We start from the raw sequence: 16,252 nt of genomic DNA on the forward strand, positions 1-16,252 counted from the left end.
AGCCTGGACAAGTCACCCTCCCTCCGTCGGCCCCTGGGCGCTGCCTGTTTCTCCCCCGAAGGAGAGCCCTGCCTCCATTATCTTTCAAAGTTTCTTGAAGCTCTAACTTTCCCTACACAAATGTGGTAAAGAGCACAAGGCTGGGAGTCACACCTGGCTTTGCATCCTGGTTCCGCCACTTTTCAGTGTGTGACCCTGGGTGCCTCGTCTCTAAGACAGGACTACAGTCCAGCCTCTCAAGGCTCTTTAGAGGGCCAAGTGAGATCACAAAAAGAAAGCCATGTCCAACACACCACCGATGCTCAATACGTGCCCTCATCACCATGCCTTGTGCTAGGTGGTGTTAACAAGGTGTATGAGGGCAACACTATAAACCAATAAGCCGAGAAGTTGGGAATGGCTCCCAACCTCAGCGTTTTCAAAATAACATTTAGCGTGTGGATAGACACGCAGCTCTGTGTCTGAGATGAAAGGGAGTAAAATGCATTCATCAGAAAAATGCTTGGTTTCCCTTAGTGACTAAGGATGCAGAGAAAGCCCTTAGTGTCCAGAATGGGTATGACGTGCTTGCCATTACAGAACTCGATGCTGATGGGGCAGCCTGTCCCCATGTCAGCTCCAAACCTGGGGTGCCCAAATCCACGTAACTCACTCAAGCTTTTCACTTCAATCCGCACAGCCAAACGTTCACTTGAGTTTTCTTCTAACAGAGAGAAAACAACAAAATGGGTATCAGCAAGCAGTCAACGTCAAAAACTCAAAGCTCACTTGTGTGATTTATTCCTGCTATCTAGCCTGGAACTCAAGAAAAAGGGTACAGCGCCTACTACCTAGAAAGACCCACTTTATATATTTATAGGAGGAGAGAATGAATGGACACATGCAACCTGAGGCACCAAGTGAATAATTGGAAGCTTTGCATGATGCTGAGCAATTTCCAAAAATGTTTCAAGCAATTAGCATCATACCTTAAGGGGCTTCATAGCACAGGGGAAAGGGATCAGAGCATTCCAGTTCAAACTCCAGTTGGCTAAACTAGCTGTCTGACCTTGGGTCAGTCACGGCCTCTCTGAGCCTCCCTTAGCACTGTGCTTCCCCATCTGAGGTCATCACATCCCGCTCTGTTGTTACTTGTCCAGCATCTGCTTTCTCCACTCCCCTGTAAAGGTATGGCTCTGTCTATCTGTCCCCTGCAGCATCCCCAGCACACGGTGGGAACACAAGCCCTATGAACAGACTCCGACTGTACCTTTCCCTTCCTCTACCTCTGCTGCTGGCCTGGGTGCTGCCTGCTCGGGTTTAGCAAGGATTCCATTCAGCCCCAAGAACGTGAGAACTTTTTCTTCTTCTGGCCACTGGTCAGAAGACCAATGTCAGCCTCTGACCCAGGAATAAACTGTACAGCTGTTCCTGTGTCCAGCTGGACTCAAAGAATTCCATGAAGGAAGTAGAGTCACATGCATGCGTTTGATTGAGTGGAGAAGCTATAAATCCTGGACTCCCACAAGAATCGGAGGGACTTCCTCTAAGACCCAGACATCAGAGTGCACAACACAATCTATGTCTGGAGCCCTTTGTGGCAGAGGAAAGCAGGTGTGGATGGAGGATGAAAATGCTTATCTTAGCAGGCGAGGAGAGTTTCAGAAAAACAGCATAAATTTCCATCTCTCAAGGAGTTCCAGTCTGGTGATAGAAAGATACAGGTAAAACGGGTATTTCTTTTACATTTTGATACGTGGTGTCAGAGAAGCACCTAAACCAGCCTGGGGATCAGGGTATAAATGAAAAGGGGGACAATGCCTCTCAGTACATGCCTTTCCTCTCTATGCCCACCTCGTTGCATCTACTTCCCTTTTCTTTACACAGAACATTCTTTATGCCCCCTACCCCATTGACCCACCGTGTCACTATCTCTTACCATCCCTGTTCACACTCTGTGACTTTTTCAAATTGAAATACAGTTGGCAAACAATATTAGATTAGTGTCAGGTGTACAACACAGTGATTCGACATTTATATACCTCACGGTGTGATCACCACAATAAATCTAGAAACCGTCTGTCACTGTGCAGTTGTTAGGATATTATTGACTATACTCCCTGTGCTGTACACTACATCCCCGGGACTTACATATTTTATAACTGGAAATCTGTACCTCTTATTCCCCTTCTCCTTTTTCATCCATCCTCCCATCCCCTCTGGCAACCATTAGTTTGTTCTCTGTATTTAAGAGTCTGTTTCTGTTTTATTTGTTTGTTTGTCTTAGATTCCACATGTAAGTAAGATCACATGGTATTTGCCTTTCTCTGTCTTATTTCACTTAGCATAATACCCTCTAGGTCCCTCCATGTTGTCACAAGTGGTAAGATTTCATTTTTTTTTATTGCTGAGTAATATTCCATTGTGCATATGTGCCACATCTTCTTTATCCATCCATCTATTGATGGACACCACAGTGCTTCCATATTTGGCTATTACTAGTAACACTGCAATGGACATAGAGGTGAATACATCTTTTCGAATTAGTGTTTTCTTCAGATAAATACCCAGAAGCAGAATTTCTGGATCATATGATAGTTCTATTTTTAATGTCTTGAGGAACTTCTATACTGTTTTCCATAGCGGATGCACCAATTTACAATCCCACCAACAGTGTATGAAGGTTCCCTTTTCTCCACATCCTCACCAACACTTGTTATTAGTTGACTTGTTGGTGATAGCCATTCTGACAGGTGTGAGATGATATCTCATTGTGGTTTTGATTTGCATTTCCCTGCTGATTAGTGATGCTGAGCAACTTTTCACATACCTGTTGACCATCTGTATATCTTCTTTAGAAAAATATCTATTCAGGAATAACCTCTGTCCATTTTTAAATTAGAGTTTTTTTTATGTCAAGTTGCGTGAGTTCTTTAAATATTTTACATGTTAACCCCTTATTGAATACATAATTTGCAAGTATCTTTTCCCATTCAGTAGGTTGTCTTTTCGTTTTGTTAATGGTTTCCTTCTCTGTGCAGAAGCTTTTTAGTTTGATGTTGTCCCATTTGTTTATTTTTTCTTTTGTTGCCCTTGCCCAAGGGACATGTTCAAGAAGACAGTGTGAAGACTGATGTCAAAGAGTTTACTGCTTATGTTTTCTTCTAGGAGTTTTATGGATTCAGGTCTTACATTTAAGCTCTAACACTGTAATCCATTTTGAGTTAACTTTTGTATATGATGTAAGAAAGTGATCCAGTTTCATTTTTTTGGCATGTATTCATCCATTTTTCCCAAAATCATTTGTTGAAGAGACTGTCATTTCCCTATTGTATGTTCTTGCCTCCTTTGCTAAAGATTAATTGACCATATAAGTGAGGGTTTATTTCTGGGCTTCCAAGTCTGTTCCATTGATCTATGTATCTAGTTTATGGCAGTACCACACTATTTTGGTTGTTGTAGCATTATAGTGTAGTTTGAAATCAGGGAGCATGATACTTCCAACTTTGTTCTTCTTTCTCAAGATTGCTGTGGCTATTTGGGGTCTTTTGGATTCCATATATATTTTAGGATTATTTGTTCTAATTCTGAAAAGAATGCCATTGGTATTTTGACCGGGATTCCATGAAATATGTAGATTTCTTTGGATAGTGTGGACATTTTAACGGTATTAACCTTCTAATCCATGAGCACAGAATATCCTTTCATTTATTTTGTCCTCTTCAATTTCTTTTTTCAATGTCTTACGATTTTCATAGTACAGGTCTTTTACCTCCTTTTTATTTATTTCGGGGTATTTTTATTTCGTGGCATTTTATTTCGAGGTATTTTATTCTTTTTGATGCAGTTTATTTCGAGGTATTTTATTCTTTTTGATGCAATTATGAATGATTTCTTAATGTCTCCTTCTGATAGTTCATTATTAGTATATACAAATGCAATAGATTTCTGTATATTAATTTTGTATCCTGCAACTTGACTAAATTCATTTATTTGTTCTAATAATTTTTTTGGTGGCGTCTTTAGGATTTTCCATACATAGTATCATGTCATCTGCCACACTCTGTGACTTTTAACAAAACAATACCTGAGCAGACCACTTGCTCTTCCTGAAGCATGTTCCTTCTCACCTCTGTGCCTTTGCTTATGCTGTTTCCCCCTCCTGGAAAGTCCTTCCTCTATCCATTGAAAACGTATGTTTCAAAGCCATGCTCACACTCACTCATTCATTCACTCAACAAGAATTTCCCGAGGCTTACTATATCCCTAGCACTGTGATGGGTACCAGGGATATAATGGGGGAAGCCACAGCCCATGTCCTTAAGCTGCCACGGGGAGACAGATGGTTACAATAAGGAGTAATACGTGTGTGGTAGATGCAAGTCCAGGGGATGCTGTGAGTCCATAGGAGGGTCCTGACCCAATTTTGGTGAGGTATGTTCAGGGAAGGCTTCCTGGAAGAGGAGACTTCTAATCTGAGTCCTGAAGAATGAGGTGAAAAGGGAGAGAGGTGTATGTAAATGTATGTGAACATATATAATTATGGCCATTGATATGGCCATAATAATAGCTGACATTTATTGAGTGGTACTAGGAGCCAAGCACTGGGCTAAGCACGTCAGATATATTACTGCCTTTTTAGTCCTCACAACCCTATCCCCCTTATTCAGATGAGGAATCTGAGACACAGAGAAGTTAAGATCTGCTCCTAGTCAGACAGCTACTAAGAGGCAGGTCTGGGATTCAAACCCAGTGTGGCCCCAGAGCCCATGATTTGACCACTGTCCTCTGCTGCCTTATGCTGTCAGTGTCAGCCACCTCCTCTTTTTACTTAACAATACATTTATCTGAGACATCCTTGCAGGTGGTGCAACTCAGGTTTCATTCTACTTAATGGCTGCAGAGAATGCCCCTGGATTTTGAGCAGAGAAGTGACATGATCAGATTCCATCCTGGGGACATCAGGGGGTACCTGGGGGCAGGAAGCTGTGTTAGGGGTCCAGGAGGGGAGGATAGGGCCTAAGTTCAGGCTGGGATAAGGATGATGTGGGCGCTGGGCTCTGGGAACATGGCAAAGCCTGGGATGTAGCAACTGCTACCTCTAAGGGAAGAAGGAAATGGGGGAGGGGGTGTCCCAGACCCCCTTCCTTACAAGAGGTCTTACAGATCCCAGTATCGTTTCCCATCAGCCCCGCACCTCAGCCCTGCATGTTTTCATTCTCTCTGAGCATGCTCCAACTAGCACTTCCAATTAAGAGTGAGTGATCACCACTTTCAGTTCCGCGGGCACGTGCAAACGTGGTGCCTGAGGAATGCTTAATTCTCTGAATAACTGTTGCTCAGGAGGGTCACATCTCTTCCACCCGAAGTGCAAACCAAACCAAACCAAACCAAACCCCTACAAGTTACCCAACAGCACAGCTTTAACACTGTCCTCCAGTCATGCCCCACGCCGTCTCATCACACTCTCCCACCTGCCGATCCTAACGCAACTTCTCTGACATAGTCTCAGTCTGTCCATTTCTCTCCATCGATACCACTCCCTGGTGCGAGACCGTCCTCTCTCACTGGACGACTGCAACAGCCTCCACCTGGGTCTCCTCACTTCCACTCTAGCATAAGTTCATCAATAGCTCCAGCTTCAGTTTTCTTATCTATCAAATGGGCATACTAATATCTCACAGGGCTGTCCAGAAGATGAGGTGACGTAATGAATGGAAAGCCTTGGTCAGGAAGTTCCTTTCCTTGGTCAGCAGGACGGGAGGGATCAGAAAGGTCAGAACTCTCTTTCGTACTCTGCTGGTACACAGAACAAGCAGGCACCATGAGGTCTCTAGATCTCCCTGCCTTTCTTGAGCTCACCTCCCCACCCCAGGGGGCTTCTTGCCCTGTTCCCTTCATATTTCTTTCCATGGAATGGGAGCTTCACTTGCTTTATACCCCTGGCCTCTCTCCCTCTCCTCATTTTTTCTCCCCTGGGTCTGTGCATGGCACCACATATTTATGAGTGAGTTTGAGAAATGACATAGGCAAGTAAAACTCAGGTCCTTTCCTGTTTCTCTGAGGAACCCTCCTGCTTGCAGGGAACATTGTCTGACTCCTCTCTCTACCAGGAAGGAGAAGGGGCTGCCCCTCCAGGGGTCCAACACTTCCTGCACTGAGGCAGGCAGAGAAACCCCTCTAATTCTGGCTTTCAACACTCACCAGCCCACATGCTCCAATGTCACTCTGATCAGTAATAACAGTGACATTTTGGTCTCCAGCTGCCTTGCTCTTCGTCTTAATTTTCAGTTGGTCTAGAACACAGGCTGGCAAAGGAGTGCTATTTATCGACTCCTTCTACCCCGCAAAAGGACTGAGCAGTGGGAGAAAATCCTGTCTGTCCTGTATTCTTGACTCGTTAATGGAGCTTCTCAGGGCTTTGGTCCAACCCAGTGCTAGATGCTGTGAGAATCGATCAATAAACGACTGACAAATATTTATTAAGCTCCCGATACAATCGTGAAAAGCAGTCGTCTTGGCTCAGTGTGTCTTACTACTTCCAAAATGCCTGATAGCACTTTCAGGTGTGTGAATGCTACAAAGTGCAGGGACATTCTGCATCTTGTCTTCACCGCCATTTGCACAATCCGGGCATGCGTCTTTAAGGATCTAGCTGAGACCTTACTTCCTCCATCCAATACATTTTTAGTGCACACCTACTAGGTGCCATATGCTAATTGCTGAGGCACTGCAGGTGGAGCAGTGATCCAGGCAGAGGGCATCCCTATATCCTTGGAGCTGGCAATCGGGTGGGGCTATGAAGAAAATCAATGGAGAGTGACTGCACGGGGGTGATGGAGGAAGGCCTCACTAAAGATGGGACAGCTGAGTCCTCAGTGATGAGAAGGCGTCAGTCATTGCAAGATCTGGGGGAACGGGCAGTCGATAATGCTGTGAGATGAGTATTATTATTATTCTCCTTTGACAGATGAGGGAACTGAGACCGGGGAGGTTAAAATGCTTCCTCCGAGGCCAAAGATGGCATCAGGATGAGTCCAGGTCCAGACTCGGAAACCCCATCTACTACCACCAAACGCAATGGTCTCTAGGTTCTAGCACTTTTTAAAAGAGTCTTCCCTTGGAGAGCTTCAGTGAAGTGGAATGCAGCATGCCCTCAAGGAGCTTCCAGTCTAATTTGCGAGAAAACATCTTTATACAGAACACACTAATCACACGAGGCAGGTCAGAAATTTTGTATCGGATTAATACAATTTCAGATTACGAAAACCCAATGGGATTTGTTTTGGAACATGACAAAATGCCCCCCAGTTTCTTGGGGGAAAATAAATCCATATAATATCTTTGTTTATTAATTGGTTCATTGAATAAACTCTTACGAGTTGCCAGTCTCTGTTGTAAATTCTTTTCAAATATTAATTCTTTGGAACTTCATGGTTCATTTAATACTCTGGCAATTATTACAGTCACTAGCTCCTCCTTAAAGTTGCAGGAATCAGGCAAAGCTAGGTTGGATGACTTACCAGGGACACACTCTGGAAAGTGGTGGAGCCAGATAGAAACCTACGTCATCTGGCCCTGAACCTTTTGCTCGCCACTGTAAACTGAATTTATAAGTATCATTTATATAACTAAGTTTATATCTACAATTACATTTCATCTCTGTCTCTTTCTGCCTCACATGAACTTGTTTTCAGGAGATTGTGCTGGTCTGATTTAAAGGCAGAATTCATGGGTTCCCCTGTATCTGGGAGGTGCTTTGAAGAGCTAGACCATCATTCTCCGGGGAGTCTGAAACTGGGATCAACCAGAGGCCCATCTGAGGCCCATCAGGCTGGAGCCGCCATATAGGCAGTTAGAGGCCCTGGACAGAGGAAGGAAACTGAGGCTTTCATTATGGGCCCAGGATCAACAGTCACATCAGCAGATGCTCCAGACCACATGTGTGGGCTGTAGACACAACTGCACTGCACATGGGCTCAGGCAGAGGGGCGGCAGGTGGATTTACTCAATGATGATTCTCTCCGGGAACAGAGAAACGCGAACGAGTAAATAAATGACGTTTTCCCAAAATAATAAACTGAGTGAAAATTGCCTAGAAAGTTTGAAAGAAAAAAACAAAAAAGAAGGGGACAGCAGATGCCTTTGCCAGCTATGACAATATACAGATTAATCATCAAAGCAGCGTCGCACAAATCCCCACTCCTCCCCTCCATCTGTGCTCTGCCCTGTTGGTGTCTGCCCTCCGTTCCCTGCCATGACCCTAGAATTAGTAGAAAGTTCAAGACTAGAACAGACAGCCTGGAAAGAGACCTGCTACCAACGACAGGGCTTCCAGGTCACACACCCTGAGGCCCAACGTAGAAAACCATGTGAATAGTGCCCCCTGGAGTTGTGCAGAGCTGCAGTTCTGCGTTGGAAGATAGGGCGTAAGTTAAGAGTCTGATACCAGTGGCATAGGTGAGGAAAGGAAGAAAGAGTCAGTAAACAGGATGGGGACAACTGGTTAAGTAAGTGAATAAAAAAATTAAGTTAGACCTTTATCTTACAGCCAAACCCAAACAGGTTAGAGAATGATAATTCAGTGTGAAATATGAAACCATTAAAACAATGACAACTAGAAATCTTGTTTTTCTAATCTGAATAATGGGGCTAATAGTAACTACCTCATAGCATTGTTAGGGAGATTAAGAGAGATGATACAAATTAGCATAGTGCCTGGCACTTTAAATAAAATTGAGGTAAGATTCGGCTGAGAAACTTGCCCAAATCTACCGCGTCTCCCCGAAAATAAGACCTCGCCGGACCACTGGCTCTAATGCGTCTTTCGGAACAAAAATTAATATAAGACCCAGTCAGTCTTATATTAATTTTTGTTCCGAAAGACGCATTACAGCCGATGATCCGGCGAGGTCTTATTTTCGGGGAAACAGGGTAGCTACTCCAGGGGGATGGGGGAATCAGCAAGAGGGGTGTAGCTCCAGGTTATATAACCCAGGGATTCCAGGCAAATGATATCATAGAGAGGGAAAGCCTCTCCTACCAACTGGAAGAAGAACGGTCCATGGAGTCAGGTCCATCTGTGGGCAACGGGGAATAATAATTCACGGTACATACACTGTACTTACGGTGAGTACACTCCTGGCAGCCACAGCAATTTTAGAAGCAGGAGGAGACTCAAGAGGTGCTCATAGACATCAGACTTTCACCCCGGGCTGAGCTCCCTTCATCCGTGACGCTTGGTTGGAAGAACCCTCCCCAGGACCCAAGGCTGGGCTCTCCTTGCAGCACTCGGGACAGATGGGGTCACCGTCCCTGTCCACTCCTGCCTGAGGCAGCCTCAGCCTTTCACGGTTGGAAAGTTCCTCCTTACACTGAGATGAACCCAGCTGCCCTCCCACTTTATCTTCCACCCACTGGGGGCCTCCCTGGTGTGTTCCACCAAACACACAACAAGAACAACACCCAGCTTGCGCAATCTCTTCTAGAGAAGCGAAGAAGTAGGAACACTACCCATTTCGATTCATGAGGCCAGCATAACGTTGACACCAAAGTCTCACAAGGCAACACCAGAAAGGAAAATGGCCAACGGATCTCATTCATGAACTCATGATATTAAAATTCTAAACAAACGGATGAGCAGAAATAACCCAGCAACAAAGATGGTACAGGATGATCCAACTTGGGTTTATTCCAGAAAAGCAAAACTCAGTACCCTGTTTCCCTGAAAATAAGATCTAGCTGGAAAATCAGCTCTAATGTGTTTTTTATATATAAAACCTGGTCTTATTTTACTATAATATAAGACAGGGTATAATATAATATAATATAATATAATATAATATAATATAATGTAATATATACCAAATCTTATATTAATTTTTGCTCCAAAAAATGCATTAGAACTGATTGTCTGGCTAGGTCTTATTTTTGGGGAAACACGGTAGTAGCAGTTCACCCTGTTAACAGACTGACAAGTAAAAATCGTGTGACCATCTGAGCACATGCAGAGAAAAAAATCTGTTAAAAACTCTACTTCCATTTATGACTAAAAAGAAAAGAAACACTCAGCAAACTTGGAATAGAAAAGAACAACTTTAATCTGACAAACATTATGTACCAACACACTAGAGTAAACATTACACTTAATTGTCAAATGTGGACAGCGCCTCCCTAAGAGCTGCAAAAGGCAAGATGCCCAGTATCCTTTTTAATTCATTCTTGTATTGAGGTCTTAGCCAGAGCAGTAAGGCAAGAATATATATGGAATGAAAGGATTAAGAAAGGAAGAAACAAAACTGTTATTTGTACCTCCTACAATTGTATACAGTGTTTCCAAAACACTCTGCAAATACATTTTTTGAATTAGTAAGAGAGTTTAGCAAGATTTCTGGATACTAAATCAATATGCAAACTACAAACTTATTTTTCCAAAAAGTAACCAATATATATATATGTATACACACACACACACACACACACACACACACACACACACACCCCAGAGGGTGCCAAAAAAATGTAGACACATTTTAAGAAAGAAAAAACTGTATTAAAATTGTGATACTCCATATATACCAATAACAAAAGATGAACACAAGGCACGTGTGACTGCTGCCATGACAAGAGGTGCTCACAGTGGTGACCATCAGCGTAATTTTAATACATACATATAATTTATAACAGCATGCAAATTATCAACTGTCTAGGAACATATCTACCGAAAGATGTGCAAGATCACCAAGGGAAAATTAGGAAACTGTACCACGAGAAGTTAAAGATATCGTACATGATGAAAAGAGACACCATGTTCATGGAAGACTAAACATTTCCACCCCCTGTGGGGCAAATAGGGAGCTGAGCAGTAACAGCCGGAAGGTCAGAGCACCCGAGGCTTATATTCCAACTCCTTTTGCTTCTACAATGTGTGACTCTGGGCATTTCTCCAAGGCCCTGAACGTCAGTGTCCTCACCTGTAAAACAGGGAGAGCCATTCTGTCTAGTTATTAGGAGTCAATAAATGAAAGCCCTTTGGAGAGTGCTATCTAAACACAGGGATTCTTATGAGTAGCGTCACTGCCCCTTTTTGGTGTGAAGCTGGGGGAAGAGTTTTCTCTCCCAGATTAGGCCAGCTGTGTCCGTGCTTCTGCTCATCAATTTGTCATCAGGGGCAGCACTTGGGTGCTTATTCTGTGGGTAACTCACAACAACCTACAAGGCAGGTGCTGTATGAGCCCCATTTTACAGATGAGAAAGCCGAGGCTCAATCAAGCAACTTGTCATTCATATCGTCATGTATTTATTTGACATTCTTGAGCTCCTTCTAAGTGCTAGGAGCTGTGAATACCCTGGTGAATAAGATCGACATGGTCCCTGCTCTATCAGGGCTAAGAATCTAGTTGGGAAGGTAGCCAAAAATCATACCACAACTAACAAGTAGGCAGAACCAGATTCAAACTCAGGTCTGTTGGACACTAGAGTCCAAGCTTCTAAGCACCTCCTGGAAGTGCTTTCCTCAAGCTCCTTTGCTCCATCCCCTCTGTCGTAATGTAATGATTTCTAACATCTAGTCTGCTGACAGCATCACGTTTCAATGGGCCTTGCCAGCCAAGCTGCTTCACAAATGGAGAGCTGTCAGCTTCGATCCTGGCCCATGTGATCCTCATGCATTATCACTGGAGAATTACAACAAGGAAGATGAATGCATAAAAGAAGAGAGGCATCCTGGCCTCCCCTCCCACAGCATCAGTGGCATTGTTCCCAACGAGTGTGCGCCCGAGTCCTCTGCTACCATTAATGGCAGAAGTGAGTCATTTATAAATCACATGCGGGAGCTTTATTATAATTACATCCCACAATTCAGAAATGCTCGGCGTCACTGTGAAAGGGAGGGCAGCAGGTGACCAGGACTTGAATGATCCTCTGTCAGGTACATCTTTCAGATAAAACGCCTTGGATCAGGAGCAATTACAGCTAATGCCCGGTCTGAATGCTAATGAGAATTACTTACAATTGCAAGTAATTCTTTGCCATTTATACCATCTGCTTTCTCGCCTTCTTTTCTCTGCTTTTCCATCCTGGCATTAATCCTGAGAAACAGACACTGGGAAATATAATTAAGAGCCACTCCGCAGATGAGGAAACTGATGTCCAAGGCCATTCAACTCAAAGGGCCAAGGCTGGAGCTCTAGCCCTGCATTATTATTTTTTTACTCTACCATTCTGTTTTTAAGGGAAAAAAATTTCAGAACTCTGGATGTGTCCACTTTGCCTGGAAGGTGGACAAAACATCCTGTCAGTAGGACAATCTGAAAGGCAGCTGGGGAGGTGTACTCTGTTGACACCTTTGTCTTGGTGAGGACAGGGGAACTGTAGGTAGACCTTATGAAATGAACTTCAAACCTACCCTCTGACATCCCACATCCACCAAGAGGCCCACACTTGTCCCTTGGGGACCTGAGAAATGACCATGAAGAGAAAACCTGGGCTGAAAGATAGGAAGAGCTTTTTCCTGCCCACACACGACAGAAAACTGTCCAAATCTGTGCCCCTCAGAACAAAGCCGAAGCATAAAGTTCAAGCTACAGCATGAAGGAGTGAGTTTAGCCATAAGAGTGATATCATGGTCTTGCCCAGCGTTGCCTGAGTACCTACCTAGTGCAGCACCGTAAGTTTAAGTCTGTACTGAGACTTCGGGTTTTAGCCTATTTAAAGCTTGAGACGGCACCAAGACTTCTGGGACACATTTATGTCCAATCCTAGTCCTACTCTTAATTTAAAGAGGAGAAAGCAAGAGGCTTGCAGGTGGCACAGCCAAGAGACAAAGTTAGCCTGTTTGACCTTCATACCGCGTTTCCCCGAAAATAAGACCTAACCGGACCATCAGCTCTAGTGCGTCTTTTGGAGCAAAAATTAATATAAGACCCGGTCTTTATAATATAATATAATATAATATAATATAATATAATATAATATAATATAATATAATATAATCCGGGTCTTATATAATGTAATATAAGACCCAGTCTCATATTAATTTTTGCTCCAAAAGACGCACTATAGAGCTGATGGTCCGGCTAGGTCTTATTTTCAGGAAATGGGGGAGCAACACTCATGACAGCTAACATTTACATAGCACTTTTATACATCACATGGCACTATTTAGGTGCTTCATGCTTAAGAACACAATTCTCTAACCAACCCAGTGAGAAAGGTGTTACGAACACTCCTATTCTAAAAATGGGGAACTGAGGAACAGAGAGGGATAGCAACTTGCCCAAGGCCACAGAGCTCGTAAGTGACAGCACTGGAACGTGAGCCAGCTCCAGGATCCATACTTTTGATCTCTTTGCTATGGAAAGGCCACACCATTTCCACCAACCACTTCTTAATTGTGAAAAAGTAAAGTGCAAACATGGAATTCTGACAGAGTCCAAGGGGAAGAAGTTCTTCCCACCTCAGACACTCAGCTGAGGGCCAGGAGGGACCACTCCCAGTCCAGCATTGCCCAAACTCCTCTGGGCTACAGGGTCCTTGGCAAGCAGCTCCAGGCTCCCCCCAGCTCTGAAACGGACAGCAGAGCCATCTCCCACCTTGAAAGGGTTCCCTGTCACACTTGAAAATGGTCCCAGGCTTCCCTACAGACTCTTCCAACACCAGGGAAATACATCTTGAGACAACTGGAAGCCTTAGGCAGCCTTGAGCTTGTCTGTGAACGTGTAGTAAGCCCTGAAGATATTAGAGTATTTACATGGGGGGTGTCAGGGATTCCTGTGGGTGACAGGACACCTATCAGAGAGAAAGGAGAAGAGGTGCAGGGGCATCAGGGACCCTGTTGCCTGGCATCTCTCTATTCTTCACCTTTGCTGCTGCCAGCCACAAGCAGGAAGGACCTAAGGTCCCATGTGCAGCCTGACTTTCACTGATAAGCTGGAAGGAGTAAGGTAAGACCTGTGTTCAAATCCTAACTCTGCCATAGACCAGCTGGGCAACCTCATGCAGGTTCCTTGACTTCACTGAGCCTCACAGACTACCTGTTCAATGAGGCTAGTCATAATAGTGCCTACCTTGCAAGACTGCTGTGAGAACTAAATGGGGTTTAATAATATTCTGATCGTTCCACACACTCTCCCTCTTGCAGTCTCTGCTGGCTCCTGGCTGTCTCCAAGATAAAAGCCAAGATTGGGGGATTCGAGTCCCTCCCTACCTGACCCCCAACTCCCCTCTCCTTCATGCACTGGAGATGTACCCCATCAGTGCTCCAGTCACAGGGACCTACCTCTCATCACGGAATGAGCTCCCCAAGCACATTCCCTCCAGGGGACATTGATCACACTACTAATGCTGTCCCCTCACGTCTGGCTCCAGGTCTGAGTTGGGAGCCCCCTGCCGGAGGACAGGGACCCTGCCTGGAGCACCTCTGAGCTACCAGTTCCCAGGCAGAGTGAACACCTCAGAGAGACTCAGAGATTCCAGGTGGGGTCTTCTTCTTGGGGTGGGGTGGGGGGACAAAAGGGGTAATCACCAAGAGAGGGGAAGTGGCTTCGGTGAAAAACTGCTGTGCTCCAGCTACAGCTCCTGACTTCCTAGGCTCCTTCCAGAAAAATGGAGAGCAACTTCCAGAATTTAGTGCCTTCTCACCCTTACCCTGAAAGAGCAGCCCGGATGTGCTTCTGCCACCAAAATCGACTCGCTGGCAGTAATGGTCATCTATTTTTCCAAAAGGTCCTCCCCGTGGACCAATGAGGAGGATGTGGTCCACTGCCTCACCTGGGCTTGTAGCCAGGCTGCTGGAGACCAAGGGCCATGGTCTTGATGCTTCCCACACCCAACCCCTGGTAATGCTGAACCTGGGGCTCACCCGCAAATGGTGAAGTAGTTTGGGTCAGGCGGACTCCGGCTCAAAACCTTGGCTCTCTCCTTGATTCGCTGGTGCTCCTGGGCACAACTTTCTCTCTTTGTTCCTCAGTTTCCTTCTCTGTGAAATGGGTATAATAATACCTCATTTCATCAAATGACAGGGAGAATTGAAAGAGATTATGGATGCTCAGCACCTGACACTAACAATGCACTCAACCGATGGGCTTGGACTACAGTTAGCAGTCAACTCTGAGCCGAATCCGGGGCAGCTCTGGAAGAGCTGGAGACTCACCCTGTCCGCGTCGGAGCCCAGCGGCAGCTGCGCTGGGCGTGCACCCTGGCCAACCCTGGGGAAGCCACAGGTGTCTGCGCATAGGGGCGCTGGGGCCAGAGCTGAGTATCCGGGAGGGTGCCACAGAGCGAGCCGCACTACGGGACTCTACCCAAGCCGCCCACGTCCCGAGGTCCCCCACCCGCGTCTACCCGACGCCGGTCGATTCTGGGGGTCTCCGCAACTCCGCGGGGATGCCCAGACCCAAGCCTAGCCAACGCATAGCATCGCCCCGCGGCTGCAGTCCCGCTCGCGCCCCTGCCCGCGCCCTGCCCGCACCCAGCTACGACTCACCGGCGCCGCTCCGGGGAAAGTTTGGTGGCGTGGCCGCAGCGGCGGCCAGGCTGCTCGGTGCTTGGCGGCAGCGGCTACCGGGACGCCAGAGGAGCGGACTGGAGAGGCGGGGCCCGGGGGGGAGGAGCCGCGTCGGAGGGGGCCAGCCGGGGAGGGAGGCGGAGACCCGGGCCCCAGCCGCTTGCCTCGCCCAGGCCTCCAGCTCGGCTCTCCTAGGGCCGCCCCACGCCGGGAGGGGGCGCCACGGGTCGCCTCGGGCGTGGACACTTTCTCCCACCTCCCGCCCCAGGGTCGCAGCTGCTCCCGCAGAGCACCCCAGCCTCGGGCTCTGCGGGGTGGGGCGGCTCCTTGGGTTTGGAGAGAGGCGAAAGAAGGGTCAGAACCTTGGCGAGAGATGAGGGCAGACGGACATCGATAAGTCAAGGTAAAGAAGTAGCGATAGAAACAGTCAGAGATGAGATGATGTTGGGCAAAGTCAACCACAGACCGACTGATAGACAAACACAAACCGCCCCTTCCCTTATCCCCGCCGGAGAGACCAAAATAGAAAAAGACAGACAGTCAAATCCAGGCAGACATAGAAAGAATAGGACTGACAGACAGGGACCTCCCTCTAGAAGTTTCATGGGGAACTAGAGACCCCCAAGGTCTAGAACGCCACACCCCTCATCTGTGTCTCCCTAGCTCCTCCAGCTGAGCCAAGTTTCGAAACGCGACGTGTTGCACTTAGCATCCTGTGCCAGACCTGAGCAGAAAGTGGTGAGGTGGGGATTGAAAGGTGAGACTGGC

General features: G+C 46.1%; 1 protein-coding gene across 1 annotated transcript in view; it reads right to left on the reverse strand.

The window, feature by feature from the left end:
* The window catches only part of HRH1 (histamine receptor H1), an 85,585-nt gene extending 69,996 nt beyond the window's left edge, over nucleotides 1-15,589 (reverse strand). The window contains exon 1 of the mRNA XM_033131591.1: nucleotides 15,464-15,589. The gene's annotated coding sequence lies outside the window, so the exon portion shown is untranslated. The remainder of the gene's footprint in view (nucleotides 1-15,463) is intronic.
* Nucleotides 15,590-16,252: the final 663 nt, after the last annotated feature.

The sequence above is a fragment of the Rhinolophus ferrumequinum genome, chromosome 17 (genome assembly GCF_004115265.2).
Source record: "Rhinolophus ferrumequinum isolate MPI-CBG mRhiFer1 chromosome 17, mRhiFer1_v1.p, whole genome shotgun sequence".
In the NCBI taxonomy this organism is placed as follows: domain Eukaryota; kingdom Metazoa; phylum Chordata; class Mammalia; order Chiroptera; family Rhinolophidae; genus Rhinolophus; species Rhinolophus ferrumequinum.